Source organism: Pleurodeles waltl, chromosome 5, assembly GCF_031143425.1.
Source record: "Pleurodeles waltl isolate 20211129_DDA chromosome 5, aPleWal1.hap1.20221129, whole genome shotgun sequence".
In the NCBI taxonomy this organism is placed as follows: Eukaryota; Metazoa; Chordata; class Amphibia; order Caudata; family Salamandridae; genus Pleurodeles; species Pleurodeles waltl.
This window is the reverse complement of record NC_090444.1, coordinates 1,841,221,133-1,841,243,391: the sequence shown is the minus strand read 5'-3', so window position 1 is coordinate 1,841,243,391 and position 22,259 is coordinate 1,841,221,133. Positions and strand designations below refer to the sequence as shown.

At 48.2% G+C, this 22,259-nt stretch overlaps 1 protein-coding gene across 1 annotated transcript in view; it reads right to left on the bottom strand.

The window, feature by feature from the left end:
• The window catches only part of DNAH8 (dynein axonemal heavy chain 8), a 9,979,189-nt gene that overhangs the window by 627,147 nt on the left and 9,329,783 nt on the right, over positions 1-22,259 (bottom strand). The gene's annotated exons all lie outside the window — the stretch shown is intronic.

Sequence of the window (22,259 nt, the reverse complement as noted above, 5' to 3'; positions counted from 1 at the left end):
GCCTGAGTGAAATAACGTCCACGTTATTTCACAGCCATTTTACACTGCACTTAAGTAACTTATAAGTCACCTATATGTCTAACCTTTACCTGGTAAAGGTTAGGTGCAAAGTTACTTAGTGTGCGGGCACCCTGGCACTAGCCAAGGTGCCCCCACATTGTTCAGAGCCAATTCACTGAACTTTGTGAGTGCGGGGACACCATTACACGCGTGCACTACATATAGGTCACTACCTATATGTAGCTTCACCATGGTAACTCCGAATATGGCCATGTAACATGTCTATGATCATGGAATTGCCCCCTCTATACCATCCTGGCATAGTTGGCACAATCCCATGATCCCAGTGGTCTGTAGCACAGACCCTGGTACTGCCAAAGTGCCCTTCCTGGGGTTTCACTGCAGCTGCTGCTGCTGCCAACCCCTCAGACAGGCAGCTGCCCTCCTGGGGTCCAGCCAGGCCTGGCCCAGGATGGCAGAACAAAGAACTTCCTCTGAGAGAGGGTGTGACACCCTCTCCCTTTGGAAAATGGTGTGAAGGCAGGGGAGGAGTAGCCTCCCCCAGCCTCTGGAAATGCTTTGTTGGGCACAGATGTGCCCAATTCTGCATAAGCCAGTCTACACCGGTTCAGGGACCCCTTAGCCCCTGCTCTGGCGCGAAACTGGACAAAGGAAAGGGGAGTGACCACTCCCCTGACCTGCACCTCCCCTGGGAGGTGTCCAGAGCTCCTCCAGTGTGCTCCAGACCTCTGCCATCTTGGAAACAGAGGTGCTGCTGGCACACTGGACTGCTCTGAGTGGCCAGTGCCACCAGGTGACGTCAGAGACTCCTGCTGATAGGCTCCTTCAGGTGTTAGTAGCCTATCCTCTCTCCTAAGTAGCCAAACCCTCTTTTCTGGCTATTTAGGGTCTCTGTCTCTGGGGAAACTTTAGATAACGAATGCATGAGCTCAGCCGAGTTCCTCTGCATCTCTCTCTTCACCTTCTGATAAGGAACCGACCGCTGACCGCGCTGGAAGCCTGCAAACCTGCAACATAGTAGCAAAGACGACTACTGCAACTCTGTAACGCTGATCCTGCCGCCTTCTCGACTGTTTTCCTGCTTGTGCATGCTGTGGGGGTAGTCTGCCTCCTCTCTGCACCAGAAGCTCCGAAGAAATCTCCCGTGGGTCGACGGAATCTTCCCCCTGCAACCGCAGGCACCAAAAAGCTGCATTACCGGTCCCTTGGGTCTCCTCTCAGCACGACGAGCGAGGTCCCTCGAATCCAGCGACTCTGTCCAAGTGACCCCCACAGTCCAGTGACTCTTCAGCCCAAGTTTGGTGGAGGTAAGTCCTTGCCTCACCTCGCTGGGCTGCATTGCTGGGAACCGCGACTTTGCAGCTACTCCGGCCCCTGTGCACTTCCGGCGGAAATCCTTCGTGCACAGCCAAGCCTGGGTCCACGGCACTCTAACCTGCATTGCACGACTTTCTAAGTTGGTCTCCGGCGACGTGGGACTCCTTTGTGCAACTTCGGCGAGCACCGTTTCACGCATCCTCGTAGTGCCTGTTTCTGGCACTTCTCCGGGTGCTACCTGCTTCAGTGAGGGCTCTTTGTCTTGCTCGACGTCCCCTCTCTCTTCAGGTCAAATTTGCGACCTCCTGGTCCCTCCTGGGCCCCGGCAGCGTCCAAAAACGCCAAACGCACGATTTGCGACTAGCAAGGCTTGTTGGCGTCCTTCCGGCGGGAAAACACTTTTGCACGACTCTCCAAGGCGAGAGGGATCCGTCCACCAAAGGGGAAGTCTCTAACCCTTTTTGTTCCTGCAGAAACCTCAGCTTCTTCTGTCCAGTCGAAGCTTCTTTGCACCCGCAGCTGGCATTTCCTGGGCATCTGCCCATCTCCGACTTACTTGTGACTTTTGGACTTGGTCCCCTTGTTCCACAGGTACCCTAGATTGGAAATCCACAGTTGTTGCATTGCTGGTTTGTTTCTTTCCTGCATTATTCCTCTAACACGACTACTTTGTCCTTAGGGGAACTTTAGTGCACTTTGCACTCACTTTTCAGGGTCTTGGGGAGGGTTATTTTGCTAACTCTCACTATTTTCTAATAGTCCCAGCGACCCTCTACAAGGTCACATAGGTTTGGGGTCCATTCGTGGTTCGCATTCCACTTTTGGAGTATATGGTTTGTGTTGCCCCTATCCCTATGTTTCCCCATTGCATCCTATTGTAACTATACATTGTTTGCACTGTTTTCTAAGACTATACTGCATATTTTTGCTATTGTGTATATATATCTTGTGTATATTTCCTATCCTCTCACTGAGGGTACACTCTAAGATACTTTGGCATATTGTCATAAAAATAAAGTACCTTTATTTTTAGTATAACTGTGTATTGTGTTTTCTTATGATATTGTGCATATGACACTAAGTGGTACTGTAGTAGCTTCACACGTCTCCTAGTTCAGCCTAAACTGCTCTGCTAAGCTACCATTATCTATCAGCCTAAGCTGCTAGACACCCTATACACTAATAAGGGATAACTGGGCCTGGTGCAAGGTGCAAGTACCCCTTGGTACTCACTACAAGCCAGTCCAGCCTCCTACAGTGCTCTACACATTGCTTGCTTCAGGGTGTCAAAGGCCTTTTGACAGCCCACGGTCCAGTTCACTTTTTTGGGCATTTTCTTGGAGGTAAGTTCTGTGAGGGGTGTCACTATTGATCCGTAACCGTTCTCAAGCCTCCTATAGTACCCAGTCAAGCCAAGGAATGCCCTGACTTGAGTCTGGGTTTTTGGAGCTACCCAGCCCAGAATAGTCTGAACTTGGCTTCCACCTACAAGGTGACCCAAGTAAACCACAGTACCCTGCCCTATCTGACATTTAGATGCCTTGATAGAGAGGCCTGCTGCTTGCAGGGCCTGCAAAACCTTCTTCAGGTGGATCAGGTGATCCTGCCAGTTGGAGCTAAAGACAGCAATATCATCAAGAGAAGCTACACTAAAGGAGGACAACAAGCCAGCAAGGACTTGATTCACCAACCTTTGGAAGGTGGCAGGGACATTCTTTAAGCCAAAGGGCATCACAGTAGACTGGTAGTGCCCATCAGGTGTAGAGAATGCTGTTTTCTCTTTTGCTCCTGGTGCCATTCTTATTTGTCAGTACCCTGCTGTTAATTCAAAGGTACCTAAGTATTTGGCAGTACCCAATTTGTCTATTAGCTCATCTGCCCTTTGAATGGGGTGAGCATCTGTCATGGTGACAGAATTAAGCCCTCTGTAGTCAACACAGAACCTCATCTCTCTCTTGCCATCTTTGGTGTGAGGTTTGGGGACCAAGACCACTAGGCTAGCCCAGGGACTGTCGGAGTGCTCAATCACTCCCAACTCCAGCATCTTGTGGACCTCCACTTTGATGATTTCCTTAACTTGGTCAGACTGTCTAAATATTTTGTTTTTTGACAGGCATGCTGTCTCCTGTGTCCACATGATGGGTACACAGGTGTATCTGACCAGGGGTTAGGGAAAAGAGCTCAGCAAACTGCTGGAGGACGTGCCTGCAGTCAGCCTGCTGTTGGCCAGAGAGGGTGTCTGAATAGATAACTCCATCTACTGGGCCATCTTTAGGGTCAGTGGAGAGGAAATCAGGGAGAGGTTCACTCTCTGCTTCCTGGTCCTCATCTATAACCATCAACATGTTTACATCTGCCCTATCATGGAAGAGCTTAAGGAGGTTCACATGGATCACCCTCTTGGGGGTCCGGCTAGTGCCTAGGTCCACCAGGTAGGTGACCTGACTCTTCTTTTCTAGCACTGGGTAAGGGCCACTCCATTGCCACAGGCTCCACAACCCAGACTTTCTGCCCTGGCTGAAACTCAACCATGGCAGCCTTTTGGTCATACCACATCTTCTGGAGTTGTTGGCTGGCCACAAGGTTTTTGCTTGCCTTTTCCATGTACTCTGGCATCCTTGAACGTAGGCCTAGTACGTAGTCCACCACATTTTGTTTAGGCTCATGGAGAGGTCTCTCCCAGCCTTCTTTTACAAGAAGTTCAAAGTGGGAAAACCCTACTCCCTTCTGAGGCACCTCTCTGTAGGCGAAAAGCAGGCATGGCAGGAGGACATCCCATCTCCTTTCGAGTTTTTCAGGGAGCCCCATGATCATGCCCTTCAATGTCTTGTTAAATCTCTCAACAAGACCATTGGTTTGTGGATGGTATGGTGTGGTGAATTTGTAAGTCACCGCACACTCATTCCACATATGATTTAGGTAAGCTGACATGAAGTTGGTACCTCTGTCAGAAACCACCTCCTTAGGAAATCCCACTCTGGTGAAAATACCAATGAGTGCCTTGGCTACTGCAGGGGCAGTAGTGGACCTATTTTATCTGACCATATTTAAGTTGCTGCCACCATTGATGGGAGCTAAACCCATCTCTTGTCTTTCCCTCTCTATAGCTAAGAGCTGTCTCTTCAAAGCCAATCTTTTGGCCATCCTGTCTAACAGGAGGTCATCTTCATTGAGGCTGCCCTCAATGCTTCCAGAGTTAATGGTCTCCCCTGTGGAAGAACCAGTATCTCTGACTATCACTTGTGAAGCCAGGGCTTGAGGGACCCTGTTCTCCCTAACTAAGACAGGAGGGAATCATCCTCCTGGTCACTAGCTTCCCCCTCTATAGGATTATCCTCAGAGGGGTGGTCCTTTGCAAACTCTGCCAAAAGCTCCTGGAGCTTTACTTTGGTAGGGTTGGACCCAGTCTTTGTATTTTTTAGCTTGCAGAGAGTCCTTAGCTCTGACATCCCTAGATGTAGGTAAGGGGTGAGGTTGAGTTCCACCACCATCTCATCTGTGCTAGACAATATTTCTCTAAAAGTTGGGATAACTTCTTAAGAATCTAAAAACTACTTCTAGAAATTAAATCCAAACTTTTACAAACTTTTAAACTCTAAAAGAAATGCTAATAGGGACACAAGGATTTTTTTAGAAAAATAGCAAAAATTTCAAAAATCGGTTTCTAATGACAATTTTTGGAATTTACTCGTGTGATCAGGTATTGGCTGAGTAGTCCAGCAAATGCAAAGTCTTAGACCCCACTGCTGATCCACCAATGTAGGAAGTTGGCTCTGTATATACTATTTCAAAGTAAGAAATAGTGTGCGCAGAGTCCAAGGGTTCCCCTTAGAGGTAAGATAGTGGCAAAATTAGATAATTCTAATGCTCTATTTTGTGGTAGTGTGGTCGAGCAGTAGGCTTATCAGAGGGTAGTGTTAAGCATTTGTTGTACACACATAGGCAATACATGAGGAACACACACTCAAAGTCTTTACTCCAGGCCAATAGTTTTTATATAGAAAAATATATTTTCTTAATTTATTTTTAGAACCACAAGTTCAAGTTTTGAAGTAAATACATTAAATGCAAGTGACTCCACACAGGTAAGTTAGGAACATTGAATTTGAGCAATAACATGTACAGTTTTTGTTAAAATTGGAATAAGCTATTTTAAAAGTAGACAGTGCAAAAATGAACAGTTCTAGGGGGAGGTAAGTATTGGTTAGATTGTGAGGTAAGGAAGACACTTAGAAGTCTCAATTCCTGGGCATAGGCAGCCCACTGTTGGGGGTTCAAGGCAACCCCAAAGTTACCACACTAGCAGCTCAGGGCCGGTCAGGTGCAGAGGTCAAAGAGGTGCCCAAAACCCATAGGCGCCTATGGAGAACAGGGGTGCTCCGGTTCTAGTCTGCCAGCAGGTAAGTACCCACGTCTTTGGGGGGCAGACCAGGGGGGTTTTGTAGAGCACTTGGGGGGGGACACAAGTAGGCACACAAAACACACCCTCAGCAGCACAGGGGCGTCCGGGAGCAGTTTGCAAAGCAGGCATCGGGTTTTGTATTGGTTTCAATGGAGGGACCCGGGGGTCACTCTGGGGTGCAGGCAGGGCACAGGGGGTCTTCTCTGGCCAGCCACCACCTGGGTTAGGCAGAGGGTTGCCTGGGGGTCACTCCTGCACTGATGTTTGGTTCCTTCTGGTCCTGGGGGCTGCTGGTGCAGTGCTTGGTCCAGGCGTCGGGTCCATTGTTACAGGCAGTTGCGGTCAGGGGAATCCTCTGGATTCTCTCTGTAGGCGTCACTGTGTGGGTCCAGAGGGGTCGTCTCGGTCTACTCACAGGGTCGCAGTCACCGGGAGTCCTCCCTGTGGTTTTCTTGATCTCGAGCCGGGGGCGTCGGGTGCAGAGTGTAAAGTCTCACTCTTCCGGCGGGAGGAGTGAGGTCTTTAAAGTTGTAGAAAAGTTGCAAGTTTGTTGCAGGTTGTTGAGCAGAGATGCTGCTCACAGGAATTTCTTGGTCCTGGGGGTCAGGACTGTCCTCTGAGGCTACAGAGGTCGCTGGTTCCTGCTGGATGCATCGCTGGTTGCAGGTTTTCGAGTCAGGAGACAGGCCGGTAGGGCTGCGGCCAAAGCAGTTGTCGTCTTCCGTCATCTCTGCAGGGCTTGTAGTTCAGCAGTCCTTCTTCTTGTTTCAGGTTGCAGGAATCTGATTTCCTGTGTTCTGGCATGCCCCTTAAAGCACTTACACAATCAGTCTCCTGGGCATAGGCAGCCTACCGTTGGGGGTTCAAAGCAACCCCAAAGCCACAGCACCAGCAACACAGGGCCGGTCAGGTGCAGAGGTCAAAGTCAGTTGTCGTCTCTGTCGGGCTTTCAGGTCAGCAGTCCTTCTTGTATGTTGCAGGAATCTGGGTTCAGGGTCACCCCTAAATACTGAATTTAGGGGTGTGTTTAGGTCTGGGAGGGCAGTAGCCAGTGGCTACTGTCCTGGAGGGTGGCTACACCTTCTTTGTGCCTCCTCCCTGAGGGGAGGGGGGCACATCCCTAATCCTATTGGAGGAATCCTCCAAAACCAAGATGGAGGATTTCTAAAGGCAGGGGTCACCTCAGCTCAGGACACCTTAGGGGCTGCCCTGACTGGTGGGTGACTCCTCCTTGTTTTTCTCATTATCTCCTCCGGACTTGCCGCCAAAAGTGGGGACTGTGTCCGGAGTGCGGGCATCTCCAGTAGCAGGGATGCCCTGGGGCGCTGTAACAACCTTTGAGGCTCACCGCCAGGTGTACAGTTCCTGCAGGGGGAGGTGAGAAGCACCTCTACCTAGTGCAGGCTTTGTTCCTGGCCACAGAGTGACAAAGGCACTCACCCTATGTGTCCAGAAACTTGTCTGGTTGTGGCAGGCTGGCAGGAACTGATCAGCCTAACACTAGGAATTCGACTGGTATACAGGGGGCATCTCTAAGATGCTGTCTGTGTGCATTTTTCAATAAATTCCACACTTTTATTGTGCTGGGAAGTTTGATTCCAAACTTCCCAGATTTCCCGTGTAGCCATTATGGACCGTGGAGTTCGTAATTGACAGACTCCCAGACCATGTACTCTTTATGGCTACCCTACACTTCCAATGTCTAAGGGTTGGCTTAGACACTGTAGAGGCATAGTGCTCATGCAACTATGCCCTCACCTGTGGTATAGTGCACCCTACCTTAGGGCTGTAAGGCCTGCTAGAGGGGTGACTTACCTATGCCATAGGCAGTGGGTTGAGGGCATGGCACCCTGAGGGGAGTGCCATGTCAACTTCGTCATTTTCTCCTCACCAGCACACACAAGATGTGAGGCAGTGTGCATGTGCTGAGTGAGGGGTTCCCAGTGAGGCATAATACATGCTGCAGCCCTTAGAGACCTTCTCTGGCCACAGGGCCCTTGGTACCACAGGTACCAGTCACAAGGGACTTATCTGTGTGCCAGAGCTGTGCTAATTGTGGGAACAAAGGTACAGTTTAGGGAAAGAACACTGGTGCTGGGGCCTGGGAAGCAGGGTCCCAGAACACTTTCAATCATAACTGGCATCAACAAAAGGCAAAAAGTTAGGGGGTAACTGTAGGAAAGTACCATCTTGCCTGGCATGTTACCCCCATTTTTCACTGTATATATGTTGTTTTAGTTGTATGTGTCACTTGGACCCTGCCAGCCAGGGCCCCAGGGCCCATAAGTGTGCCTAAATGTGTTACCTGTGTTATGACTAACTGTCTCACTGAGGCTCTGCTATCCAGAACCTCAGTGGTTATGCTCTCTCATTTCTTTCAAATTGTCACTAACAGGCTAGTGACCAATTATACCAATTTACATTGGCTTACTGGAACACCCTTATAATTCCCTAGTATATGGTACTGAGGTACCCAGGGTATTGGGGTTCCAGGAGATCCCTATGGGCTGCAGCATTTCTTTTTCCACCCATAGGGAGCTCTGACAATTCTTACACAGGCCTGCCACTGCAGCCTGAGTGAAATAACGTCCACGTTATTTCACAGCCATTTACCACTGCACTTAAGTAACTTATAAGTCACCTATATGTCTAACCTTTACCTGGTAAAGGTTAGGTGCAAAGTTACTTAGTGTGAGGGCACCCTGGAACTAGCCAAGGTGCCCTCACATTGTTCAGGGCAAATTCCCCGGACTTTGTGAGTGCGGGGACACCATTACACGTGTGCACTACACATAGGTCACTACCTATGTGTAGCTTCACAATGGTAACTCCGAATATGGCCATGTAACATGTCTATGATCATGGAATTGCCCCCTCTATGCCATCCTGGCATAGTTGGCACAATCCCATGATCCCAGTGGTCTGTAGCACAGACCCTGGTACTGCCAAACTGCCTTTTCAGCGGTTTCACTGCAGCTGCTGCCAACCCCTCAGACAGGTTTCTGCCCTCCTGGGGTCCAGCTCAGCTTGTCCCAGGATGGCAGAACAAAGGACTTCCTCAGAGAGAGGGTGTTACACCCTCTCCCTTTGGAAAATGGTGTGAAGGCAGGGGAGGAGTAGCCTCTCCCAGCCTCTGGAAATGCTTTCATGGGCACAGATGGTGCCCATTTCTGCATAAGACAGTCTACACCGGTTCAGGGACCCCTCAGCCCTGCTCTGGCGCGAAACTGGACAAAGGAAAGGGGAGTGACCACTCCCCTGACCTGCACCTCCCCTGGGAGGTGCCCAGAGCTCCTCCAGTGTGCTTCAGACCTCTGCCATCTTGGAAACAGAGGTGCTGCTGGCACACTGGACTGCTCTGAGTGGCCAGGGCCAGCAGGTGACATCAGAGACTCCTTCTGATAGGCTCCTTCAGGTGTTGCTAGCCTATCCTCTCTGCTAGGTAGCCAAACCCACTTTTCTGGCTATTTAGGGTCTCTGCATTGGGGAATTCCTTAGATAACGAATGCAAGAGCTCATCAGAGTTCCTCTGCATCTCTCTCTTCACCTTCTGCCAAGGAATCGACTGCTGACCGCGCTGGAAGCCTGCAAAACTGCAACAAAGTAGCGAAGACGACTACTGCAACTCTGTAACGCTGATCCTGCCGCCTTCTCGACTGTTTTCCTGGTGGTGCATGCTGTGGGGGTAGTCTGCCTCATCTCTGCACTAGAAGCTCCGAAGAAATCTCCCGTGGGCCGACGGAATCGTCCCCCTGCAACCGCAGGCACCAAAGAACTGCATCACTGGTACCCTGGGTCTCCTCTCAGCACGACGAGCGAGGTCCCTTGAATCCAGCAACCCTGTCCAAGTGACTCCCACAGTCCAGTGACTCTTCAGTCCAAATTTGGTGGAGGTAAGTCCTTGCCTCCCTACGCCAGACTGCATTGCTGGTAACCGCGACTTTTGCAGCTACTCTGGCCTCTGTGCACTTCCGGCGGAAATCCTTTGTGCACAGCCAAGCCTGGGTCCACGGCACTCTAACCTGCATTGCACGACTTTCTAAGTTGTCCTCTGGCGACGTGGGACTCCTTTGTGCGACTTCGGGTGAGCACCATTTCACTCTTCTTTGTAGTGCCTGTTGTGGCACTTCTGCAGGTGCTGCCTGCTTCTGAGAGGGCTCCTTGTCTTGCTCGACACCCCGTCTGTCCCCAGACACAATTGGCAACATCCTGGTCCCTCCTGGGCCACAGCAGCATCCAAAAACCCTAACCGCACGATTTGCAGCTAGCAAGGCTTGTTGGTGGTCCTTCGGCGGGAAAACACTTCTGCACGACTCTCCACGGCGTGGGGGATCCATCCTCCAAAGAGGAAGTCTCTAGCCCTTGTCGTTCCTGCAGAATCCTCAGCTTCTACTGTCCAGTAGCAGCTTCTTTGCACCCACAGCTGGCATTTCCTGGGCATCTGCCCATCCCCGACTTGCTTGTGACTTTTGGACTTGGTCCCCTTGTTCCACAGGTACCCTCAACTGGAAATCCATTGTTGTTGCATTGCTGGTTTGTGTCTTTCCTGCAGAATTTCCCTATCGCGACTTCTTTGTCCTTTGGGGAACTTTAGTGCACTTTGCACTCACTTTTCAGGGTCTTGGGGTGGGCTATTTTTCTAACCCTTACTATTTTCTAATAGTCCCAGCGACCCTCTACAAGGTCACATAGGGTTGGGGTCCATTCGTGGTTCGCATTCCACTTTTGGAGTATATAGTTTGTGTTGCCCCTATCCCTATGTGTACCCATTGCATCCTATTGTAACTATACATTGTTTGCACTGTTTTCTAATACTATTACTGCATATTTTGGTATTGTGTACATATATCTTGTGTATATTTGCTATCCTCATACTGAGGGTATACTCTGAGATACTTTGGCATATTGTCATAAAAATAAAGTACCTTTATTTTTAGTATATCTGTGTATTGTGTTTTCTTATGATATTGTGCAAATGACACTAGTGGTACTGTAGGAGCTTCACTCATCTCCTAGTTCAGCCTAAGCTGCTCTGCTAAGCTACCATTATCTATCAGCCTATGCTGCTAGACACCCTATACACTAATAAGGGATAACTGGGCCTGGTGCAAGGTGTAAGTACCCCTTGGTACTCACTACAAGCCAGTCCAGCCTCCTACATTGGTTGTGCAGCTGTGGGATAAGTGCTTTGAGACTACTTACCACTTTTGTCATTGTACTTTTCATAAGAGAAAAATATACAAAACAAGTTCAGTGTATGTACACCTAACCAAAAAGTTTTGCATTTCCTCTTTTCACTATTTTCTAAGTGCTGAAAAGTACCTCTAAACTTTCTAAAAGTTCTTAAAAAGTTTAAAAAGTTTTTTTTCTGTCTTTCTAAAAGTTCTGAAAAACTTTTTCTCACTTTTTCTGTCACTTAAACTCTTTCTAAAATGTCTGGCACAGGCCAAACTGTTGATCTGTCCAAACTTGCATATGATCACCTTAGCTGGAAAGGAGCAAGGAGTCTCTGCAAAGAAAGAGGTTTGAGTGTAGGGAAGAATCCTTCTTTGGAATTATTGCTTAACATGCTTAAAGAACAAGATAAGGCCAGAAGGGCCTCATCTGTTGAAAAAGTAGCTAATTGTTCCCAATCTGATCCAGGGACTCCCCTAGAAAAAGATTCAGGAAAGAAACTTCCAAGCCTGCCCATTACTAGACAGCCTAGCATAGTTGGTAATGATGTAGAGTCACACCATACAGATAGTGATGTCTCACATCATAGCAATAGTATTCCTTCTCACCACAGTAGAAGTGATGTTTCTGTTAACCAAGCTGTTAGGGTGCCTTCTGTAAGGGATAGGTCTCCTTCTGTCCATTCTCACCATACTTCTGTTTCAAGGCATGTCCCACCCACCCACCCTGATGACAGAATGTTAGAAAGGGAGCTCAATAGATTGAGAGTGGAACAAACTAGACTGAAGCTCAAGAAGCAACAGCTGGATTTGGATAGACAGACCTTAGAAGTAGAGAAGGAGAGACAGAAATTGGGTTTAGAAACCCATGGTGGCAGCAGCAGTATTCCCAATAGTCATTCTCCAAAAGAGCATGATTCTAGGAATCTGCACAAGATAGTTCCCCCTTATAAGGAGGGGGATGACATTAACAAGTGGTTTGCTGCACTTGAGAGGGCCTGTGTTGTACAGGATGTCCCTCAAAGGCAGTGGGCTGCTATCCTATGGCTATCATTTAGTGGAAAAGATAGGGATAGGCTCCTTACTGTGAAAGAAAGTGAAGCCAATGATTTCAAAATTCTTAAGAATTCACTCCTGCATGGTTATGGCTTAACCACTGAACAATACAGGATAAAGTTCAGAGAGACCAAAAAGGAGTCTTCACAAGACTGGGTTGATTTCATTGACCATTCAGTGAAGGCCTTGGAGGGGTGGTTACATGGCAGTAAAGTTACTGATTATGACAGCCTGTTTAACTTGATCCTGAGTGAGCATATTCTTAATAATTGTGTGTCTGATTTGTTGCACCAGTACTTGGTGGACTCTGATCTGACCTCTCCCCAAGAATTGGGAAAGAAGGCAGATAAATGGGTCAGAACAAGGGTGAACAGAAAAGTTCATACAGGGGGTGACAAAGATGGCAACAAGAAGAAGGATGGTAAGTCTTCTGACAAGGGTGGGGACAAATCTAAACATGAGTCTTCAGCAGGCCCACAAAAACACTCTGGTGGGGGTGGTGGGTCCAAATCCTCTTCAAATCAAAACAAAGAAAAGAAACCATGGTGCTATTTATGTAAAATAAAAGGCCATTGGACAACAGATCCCAGTTGTCCAAAGAAAAGCACCAAGCCTCCTACCACTACATCCCCTACTGCTACACCTAGTGTCCCTACTAATAGCAGTGGTGGTGGGAGCAAACCTACTAATAGCCAATCTAAGGGAGTAGCTGGGCTCACCTTTGGTAACTTAGTTGGGGTTGGTCTGATTAGGGAGACCACAGAGGCTGTGTTAGTCTCTGAGGGGGCTATTGATTTCGCCACCTTGGTTGCTTGTCCCCTTAACATGGATAAGTACAAGCAACTACCCCTAATAAATGGTGTTGAGGTTCAGGCCTACAGGGACACAGGTGCCAGTGTCACAATGGTGATAGAGAAACTGGTCCACCCTGATCAACACCTACTTGGTCACCAGTACCAAGTAACCGATGCTCACAACAACACACTTAGCCACCCCATGGCTGTTGTAAATCTCAACTGGGGGGGGGGGGAGTTACTGGTCCAAAGAAAGTTGTGGTAGCCTCAGATTTACCTGTAGACTGTCTACTAGGAAATGATTTGGAGACATCAGCTTGGTCAGATGTGGAGTTGGAGGCCCATGCAGCAATGCTGGGCATCCCAGGGCATATTTTTGCTTTAACCAGGGCTCAGGCCAAAAAGCAAAAAGGACAGGGTGACTTGGATCCTGGAACAATGGAGCAAGTGCTCCCTAAAGCTAGGGCTAGTAGAAGTAAAGCACTACCTACTATCCCTCCCTCTACAGTGGATTCTACTTCTGAGGAAGAAGAATTTCCACCCTGTGCAGAACCTACACCAGAGGAGCTGGAAGCAGATGTAGGAAAGTACCATCTTGTCTGGCATGTTACCCCCATTTTTCACTGTATATATGTTGTTTTAGTTGTATGTGTCACTGGGACCCTGGTAACCCAGGGCCCCAGTGCTCATAAGTGTGCCTGTATGTGTTACCTGGGTAGTGACTAACTGTCTCACTGAGGCTCTGCTAATCAGAACCTCAGTGGTTATGCTCTCTCATTGCTTTCCAAATTGTCACTGACAGGCTAGTGACCATTTTTACCAATTTACATTGGCTTACTGGAACACCCTTATAATCCCCTAGTATATGGTACTGAGGTACCCAGGGTATTGGGGTTCCAGGAGATCCCTATGGGCTGCAGCATTTCTTTTGCCACCCATAGGGAGCTCTGACAATTCTTACACAGGCCTGCCACTGCAGCCTGAGTAAAATAACGTCCACGTTATTTCACAGCCATTTTACACTGCACTTAAGTAAATTATAAGTCACCTATATGTCTAACCTTTACCTGGTAAAGGTTAGGTGCAAAGTTACTTAGTGTGAGGGCACCCTGGCACTAGCCAAGGTGCCCCCACATTGTTCAGAGCCAATTCACTGAACTTTGTGAGTGCGGGGACACCATTACACGCGTGCACTACATATAGGTCACTACCTATATGTAGCTTCACCATGGTAACTCCGAATATGGCCATGTAACATGTCTATGATCATGGAATTGCCCCCTCTATGCCATCCTGGCATTGTTGGTACAATTCCATGATCCCAGTGGTCTGTAGCACAGACCCTGGTACTGCCAGACTGCCCTTCCTGGGGTTTCTCTGCAGCTGCTGCTGCTGCCAACCCCTCAGACAGGCATCTGCCCTCCTGGGGTCCAGCCAGGCCTGGCCCAGGATGGCAGAACAAAGAACTTCCTCTGAGAGAGGGTGTGACACCCTCTCCCTTTGGAAAATGGTGTGAAGGCAGGGGAGGAGTAGCCTCCCCCAGCCTCTGGAAATGCTTTGTTGGGCACAGATGTGCCCAATTCTGCATAAGCCAGTCTACACCGGTTCAGGGACCCCTTAGCCCCTGCTCTGGCGCGAAACTGGACAAAGGAAAGGGGAGTGACCACTCCCCTGACCTGCACCTCCCCTGGGAGGTGTCCAGAGCTCCTCCAGTGTGCTCCAGACCTCTGCCATCTTGGAAACAGAGGTGCTGCTGGCACACTGGACTGCTCTGAGTGGCCAGTGCCACCAGGTGACGTCAGAGACTCCTTGTGATAGGCTCCTTCAGGTGTTAGTAGCCTTTCCTCTCTCCTAGGTAGCCAAACCCTCTTTTCTGGCTATTTAGGGTCTCTGTCTCTGGGGAAACTTTAGATAACGAATGCATGAGCTCAGCCGAGTTCCTCTGCATCTCCCTCTTCACCTTCTGATAAGGAATCGACCGCTGACCGCGCTGGAAGCCTGCAAACCTGCAACATAGTAGCAAAGACGACTACTGCAACTCTGTAACGCTGATCCTGCCGCCTTCTCGACTGTTTTCCTGCTTGTGCATGCTGTGGGGGTAGTCTGCCTCCTCTCTGCACCAGAAGCTCCGAAGAAATCTCCCGTGGGTCGACGGAATCTTCCCCCTGCAACCGCAGGCACCAAAAAGCTGCATCTCCGGTCCCTTGGGTCTCCTCTCAGCACGACGAGCGAGGTCCCTCGAATCCAGCGACACCGTCCAAGCGACCCCCACAGTCCAGTGACTCTTCAGCCCAAGTTTGGTGGAGGTAAGTCCTTGCCTCACCTCGCTGGGCTGCATTGCTGGGAACCGCGACTTTGCAAGCTTCTCCGGCCCCTGTGCACTTCCGGCGGAAATCCTGTGTGCACAGCCAAGCCTGGGTCCACGGCACTCTAACCTGCATTGCACGACTTTCTAAGTTGGTCTCCGGCGACGTGGGACTCCTTTGTGCAACTTCGGCGAGCACCGTTTCACGCATCCTCGTAGTGCCTGTTTCTGGCACTTCTCCGGGTGCTACCTGCTTCAGTGAGGGCTCTTTGTCTTGCTCGACGTCCCCTCTCTCTGCAGGTCCAATTTGCGACCTCCTGGTCCCTCCTGGGCCCCAGCAGCGTCCAAAAACGCCAAACGCACGATTTGCGTGTAGCAAGGCTTGTTGGCGTCCATCCGGCGGGAAAACACTTCTGCACGACTCTCCAAGGCGTGGGGGATCCATCCTCTAAAGGGGAAGTCTCTAGCCCTTGTCGTTCCTGCAGTATTCACAGTTCTTCAGCCTAGTAAGAGCTTCTTTGCACCAACCGCTGGCATTTCTTGGGCATCTGCCCATCTCCGAGCTGCTTGTGACTTTTGGACTTGGTCCCCTTGTTCCACAGGTACCTTCAGACAGGAATCCATCGTTGTTGCATTGCTGATTTGTGTTTTCCTTGCATTCTCCCTCTAACACGACTATTTTGTCCTTAGGGGAACTTTGGTGCACTTTGCACTCACTTTTCAGGGTCTTGGGGTGGGTTATTTTGCTAACTCTCACTATTTTCTAATAGTCCCAGCGACCCTCTACAAGGTCACATAGGTTTGGGGTCCATTCGTGGTTCGCATTCCACTTCTGGAGTATATGGTTTGTGTTGCCCCTATCCCTATGTTTCCCCATTGCATCCTATTGTAACTATACATTGTTTGCACTGTTTTCTAAGACTATACTGCATATTTTTGCTATTGTGTATATATATCTTGTGTATATTTCCTATCCTCTCACTGAGGGTACACTCTAAGATACTTTGGCATATTGTCATAAAAATAAAGTACCTTTATTTTTAGTATAACTGTGTATTGTGTTTTCTTATGATATTGTGCCTATGACACTAAGTGGTACTGTAGTAGCTTCACACGTCTCCTAGTTCAGCCTAAGCTGCTCTGCTAAGCTACCATTATCTATCAGCCTAAGCTGCTAGACACCCTATACACTAATAAGGGATAACTGGGCCTGGTGCAAGGTGCAAGTACCCCTTGGTACTCACTACAAGCCAGTCCAGCCTCTTACATTGGTTGTGCAGTGGTGGGATAAGTGCTTGAGACTACTTACCACTCTTGTCATTGTACTTTTCATAAGAGAAAAATATACAAAACAAGGTCAGTGTATATACACATAGACAAAAAGTTTTGCATTTCCTCTTCTCACTGTTTTCTAAGTGCTGAAAAGTACTACTAAACTTTCAAAAAGTTCTTAAAAGTTTAAAAAGTTTTTTTCTGTCTTTCCAAAAAGTTCTGAAAACTTTTTTCTCTTTGTCTATCACTTTAACTCTCTCTAAAAATGTCTGGCACAGGCCAAAAAGTTGAACTGTCCAAACTTGCATATGATCACCTTAGCTGGAAAGGAGCAAGGAGTCTCTGCATAGAGAGAGGTTTGAGTGTAGGGAAGAATCCTTCCTTAGAACTGTTAATTAATATGCTTAGAGTACAGTATAAGGCCATAAGTGCCCAATCTGTAGAAAAAGTAGCTAATGGTTCTCAATCTGATCCAGGGACTCCCCCAGGAAAAGGTTCAGGAAAGAAACTTCTCAGCCTGCCCATTACTAGACAGTCTAGCATAGTTGGTACAGAGGTTGAATCACATCATACTGATGATGTGCTCTCACATTATACTGGTAGCCAAGCTGTTAGGGTGCCCTCTGTAAGGGACAGGTCTCCTTCTGTTCATTCCCATCATACTCTGTATCTAGAAATGTCCCTCCCACCCACCCTGATGACAGATTGTTAGAAAGGGAGCTCAATAGATTGAGAGTGGAGCAAACCAGACTGAAGCTCAAGAAGCAACAGCTGGATTTGGATAGACAGTCTTTAGAAATAGAGAGGGAAAGACAGAAAATGGGTTTAGATACCCATGGTGGCAGCAGCAGTATTCCCCATAGTCATCCTGCAAAAGAGCATGATTCCAGGAATCTGCATAAGATAGTTCCCCCTTACAAGGAGGGGGATGACATTAACAAGTGGTTTGCTGCACTTGAGAGGGCCTGTGCTGTACAGGATGTCCCTCAAAAGCAGTGGGCTGCTATCCTATGGCTATCATTTACTGGAAAAGGTAGGGATAGGCTCCTTACTGTAAAAGAAAATGATGCTAACAATTTCCAAGTTCTTAAGAATGCACTCCTGGATGGTTATGGCTTAACCACTGAACAGTACAGGATAAAGTTCAGAGATACCAAAAAGGAGTCTTCACAAGACTGGGTTGATTTCATTGACCAGGCAGTGAAGGCCTTGGAGGGGTGGTTACATGGCAGTAAAGTTACTGATTATGACAGCCTGTATAACTTGATCCTGAGAGAGCATATTCTTAATAATTGTGTGTCTGATTTGTTGCACCAGTACTTGGTGGACTCTGATCTGACCTCTCCCCAAGAATTGGGAAAGAAGGCAGACAAATGGGTCAGAACAAGAGTGAACAGAAAAGTTCATACAGGGGGTGACAAAGATGGCAACAAAAAGAAGGATGGTAAGTCTTCTGACAAGGGTGGGGACAAATCTAAAAATGAGTCTTCATCAGGCCCACAAAAACACTCTGGTGGGGGTGGTGGGCCCAAATCCTCCTTTAATCAGAACAAGGAAAAGAAACCATGGTGCTATTTATGTAAGATAAAAGGCCATTGGACAACAGATCCCAGTTGTCCAAAGAAAGGCACCACAGCTCCTACCACTACAACCCCTACTGCTACACCTAGTGTCCCTACTAATAGCAGTGGTGGTGGGAGCAAACCTACTAATAGCCAATCCAAGGGAGTAGCTGGGCTCACTTTTGGTAATTTAGTTGGGGTTGGTCTGATTAGGGAGACCACAGAGGCTACTTTAGTCTCTGAAGGGGCTATTGACTTAGCCACTTTGGTTGCTTGCCCCCATAACTTGGAGAAGTACAAGCAACTAACCCTAATAAATGGTGTTGAGGTCCAGGCCTACAGGGACACAGGTGCCAGTGTCACAATGGTGATTGAGAAACTGGTGCACCCTGAACAACACATACTTGGACACCAGTACCAAGTAACCGATGCTCACAACATAACACAAAGCCACCCCATGGCTGTTGTAAATCTCAACTGGGGGGGGGGTATCTGGTCCAAAGAAAGTTGTGGTAGCTTCAGATTTACCTGTAGACTGTCTATTAGGGAACGATTTGGAGACATCAGCTTGGTCAGATGTGGAGTTGGAGGCCCATGCAGCAATGCTGGGCATCCCAGGGCATATTTTTGCTTTGACAAGGGCTCAGGCCAAAAAGCAAAAAGGACAGGGAAGCTTGGATCCTGGAACAATGGACCAAGTGCTCCCTAAAGCTAGGGCTAGTAGAAGCAAACCACTTCCTACTATCCCTCCCGCAACAGTGGATTCAACTTCTGAGGAAGAAGAATTCCCTCCCTGTGCAGAACCTACACCAGAGGAGCTGGAAGCAGACACTGCTGAGCTTTTGGGTGAAGGGGGGCCTGCCAGAGAGGAGCTGAGTGTGGCACAGCAAACCTGTCCCACATTAGAGGGTCTCAGACAGCAAACTGTCAAACAGGCTAATGGGGATGTCAGTGACTCACACAGAGTTTACTGGGAGGACAACCTCTTGTACACTGAGCAAAGGGATCGTAAACCTGGAGCTGCCAGGAGATTAGTGATTCCTCAGGAGTACAGAAAGTTCCTCCTAACACTGGCACATGACATTCCCTTAGCTGGGCACCTGGGTCAAATGAAAACTTGGGACAGATTGGTACCACTGTTTCATTGGCCTAGGATGTCTGAGGACACAAAAGAATTTTGTAAGTCCGGTGAAACCTGTCAAGCCAGTGGCAAAACAGGTGGCACTCCAAAGGCACCCCTTATCCCACTGCCTGTGGTTGGGGTTCCCTTTGAAAGGGTAGGGGTTGACATAGTTGGCCCCCTTGACCCTCCTACTGCTTCAGGCAATAGGTTTATCTTGGTGGTAGTGGACCATGCCACAAGATATCCTGAAGCTATTCCTTTAAGGACCACTACAGCTCCTGCAGTGGCAAAGGCCCTCCTGGGAATATTTTCCAGGGTGGGCTTCCCAAAGGAAGTAGTATCAGACAGAGGAAGCAATTTCATGTCTGCATACTTAAAGGCCATGTGGAAGGAGTGTGGTGTAACTTACAAGTTCACAACACCCTATCATCCACAAACAAATGGACTGGTGGAGAGATTTAATAAAACTCTCAAAGGCATGATTATGGGACTCCCTGAAAAACTCCGCAGGAGATGGGATATCCTTCTACCATGCCTCCTTTTTGCCTACAGGGAGGTACCCCAGAAAGGAGTGGGCTTCAGCCCCTTTGAACTTCTTTTTGGACACCCTGTTAGGGGTCCACTCACACTTGTAAAGGAAGGTTGGGAACAACCTTTAAAAGCTCCTAAGCAGGATATTGTGGATTATGTACTTGGCCTCAGATCAAGGATGGCTGAGTACATGAAAAAGGCCAGTAAAAACCTTCAGGCCAGCCAAGAGCTCCAGAAGCAATGGCATGATCAGAAGGCTGTTTTGGTTCAGTACCAACCAGGGCAGAAAGTGTGGGTCTTGGAGCCTGTGGCCCCAAGAGCGCTCCAAGATAAATGGAGTGGTCCACACACAATTGTTGAAAAGAAGGGTGAAGTCACCTACTTGGTTGACTTAGGCACTGCCAGGAGTCCCCTTAGGGTGCTCCATGTCAACCGCCTGAAACCCTACTATGACAGGGCTGATCTCACCCTGCTCATGGCAACAGATGAGGGACAGGAAGAAGACAGTGATCCTCTACCTGATCTCTTCTCTTCCACAGAACAAGATGCTCTTGTGGAAGGGGTAGTTTTGGCTGATTGTCTTACTGCTGAGCAGAAAGATAATTGCATAAATCTCCTAGGACAATTTTCAGAACTCTTCTCCATTGTGCCAGGCACCACTTCTTGGTGTGAGCACACTATAGATACTGGAGACAGTTTACCTGTCAAAAGTAAGATCTATAGGCAGCCTGACCATGTCAGGGACTGCATAAAGCAAGAAGTTCAGAAGATGTTGGAACTAGGAGTGGTTGAGCACTCTGACAGTCCATGGGCTTCTCCTGTGGTACTGGTACCAAAACCCAATTCTAAAGATGGAAAGAAGGAAATGAGGTTTTGTGTAGACTATAGAGGTCTCAACTTGGTAACCAAAACAGATGCTCACCCTATACCCAGGGCAGATGAGCTAATAGATACACTGGCATCTGCCAAGTATCTAAGCACTTTTGATTTGACTGCAGGGTATTGGCAGATCAAAATGTCAGAAGATGCTAAACCTAAGACTGCATTTTCTACCATTGGAGGACATTACCAGTTTACTGTAATGCCTTTTGGTTTGAAAAATGCACCTGCCACTTTTCAGAGGTTGGTGAACACACTCCTGCAAGGGCTGGAAGCTTTCAGTGCAGCATATTTGGATGATATAGCTGTCTTTAGCTCCAGCTGGGATGATCACCTGGTCCACCTTTGGAAAGTTTTGGAGGCCCTGCAAAAGGCAGGCCTCACTATCAAGGCTTCAAAGTGCCAGATAGGGCAGGGTAAGGTGGTTTATCTGGGACACCTTGTTGGTGGGGAACAGATTGCACCACTTCAGGGGAAAATCCAAACTATTATTGATTGGATTCCCCCTACCACTCAGACTCAGGTGAGAGCCTTCCTAGGCCTCACTGGGTATTACAGGAGGTTCATTAAGAACTATGGCTCCATTGCAGCCCCTCTTAATGACCTCACATCCAAGAAAATGCCTAAAAAGGTATTATGGACAGCAAACTGTCAGAAAGCTTTTGAGGAGCTGAAGCAGGCCATGTGCTCTGCACCTGTCCTGAAAAGCCCTTGTTACTCTAAAAAATTCTATGTCCAGACTGATGCATCTGAATTAGGAGTAGGGGCAGTCCTATCACAACTTAATTCTGAGGGCCAGGATCAACCTGTTGCTTTTATTAGTAGAAGGTTGACCCCTAGAGAAAAGCGTTGGTCTGCCATTGAGAGGGAGGCCTTTGCTGTGGTCTGGGCTCTGAAGAAGTTGAGGCCATACCTGTTTGGCACTCACTTCATTGTTCAAACAGACCACAAACCTCTACTTTGGCTAAAACAAATGAAAGGTGAAAATCCTAAATTGTTGAGGTGGTCCATATCCCTACAGGGAATGGACTATACAGTGGAACATAGACCTGGGAGTAGCCACTCCAATGCAGATGGACTCTCCAGATATTTCCACTTAGACAATGAAGACTCATCAGGTAATGGCTAGTCTTATTGTCCTTCGTTTGGGGGGGGGTTGTGTAGGAAAGTACCATCTTGCCTGGCATGTTACCCCCATTTTTCACTGTATATATGTTGTTTTAGTTGTATGTGTCACTGGGACCCTGGTAACCCAGGGCCCCAGTGCTCATAAGTGTGCCTGTATGTGTTACCTGTGTAGTGACTAACTGTCTCACTGAGGCTCTGCTAATCAGAACCTCAGTGGTTATGCTCTCTCATTGCTTTCCAAATTGTCACTGACAGGCTAGTGACCATTTTTACCAATTTACATTGGCTTACTGGAACACCCTTATAATCCCCTAGTATATGGTACTGAGGTACCCAGGGTATTGGGGTTCCAGGAGATCCCTATGGGCTGCAGCATTTCTTTTGCCACCCATAGGGAGCTCTGACAATTCTTACACAGGCCTGCCACTGCAGCCTGAGTAAAATAACGTCCACGTTATTTCACAGCCATTTTACACTGCACTTAAGTAACTTATAAGTCACCTATATGTCTAACCTTTACCTGGTAAAGGTTTGGTGCAAAGTTACTTAGTGTGAGGGCACCCTGGCACTAGCCAAGGTGCCCCCACATTGTTCAGAGCCAATTCACTGAACTTTGTGAGTGCGGGGACACCATTACACTCGTGCACTACATATAGGTCACTACCTATATGTAGCTTCACCATGGTAACTCCGAA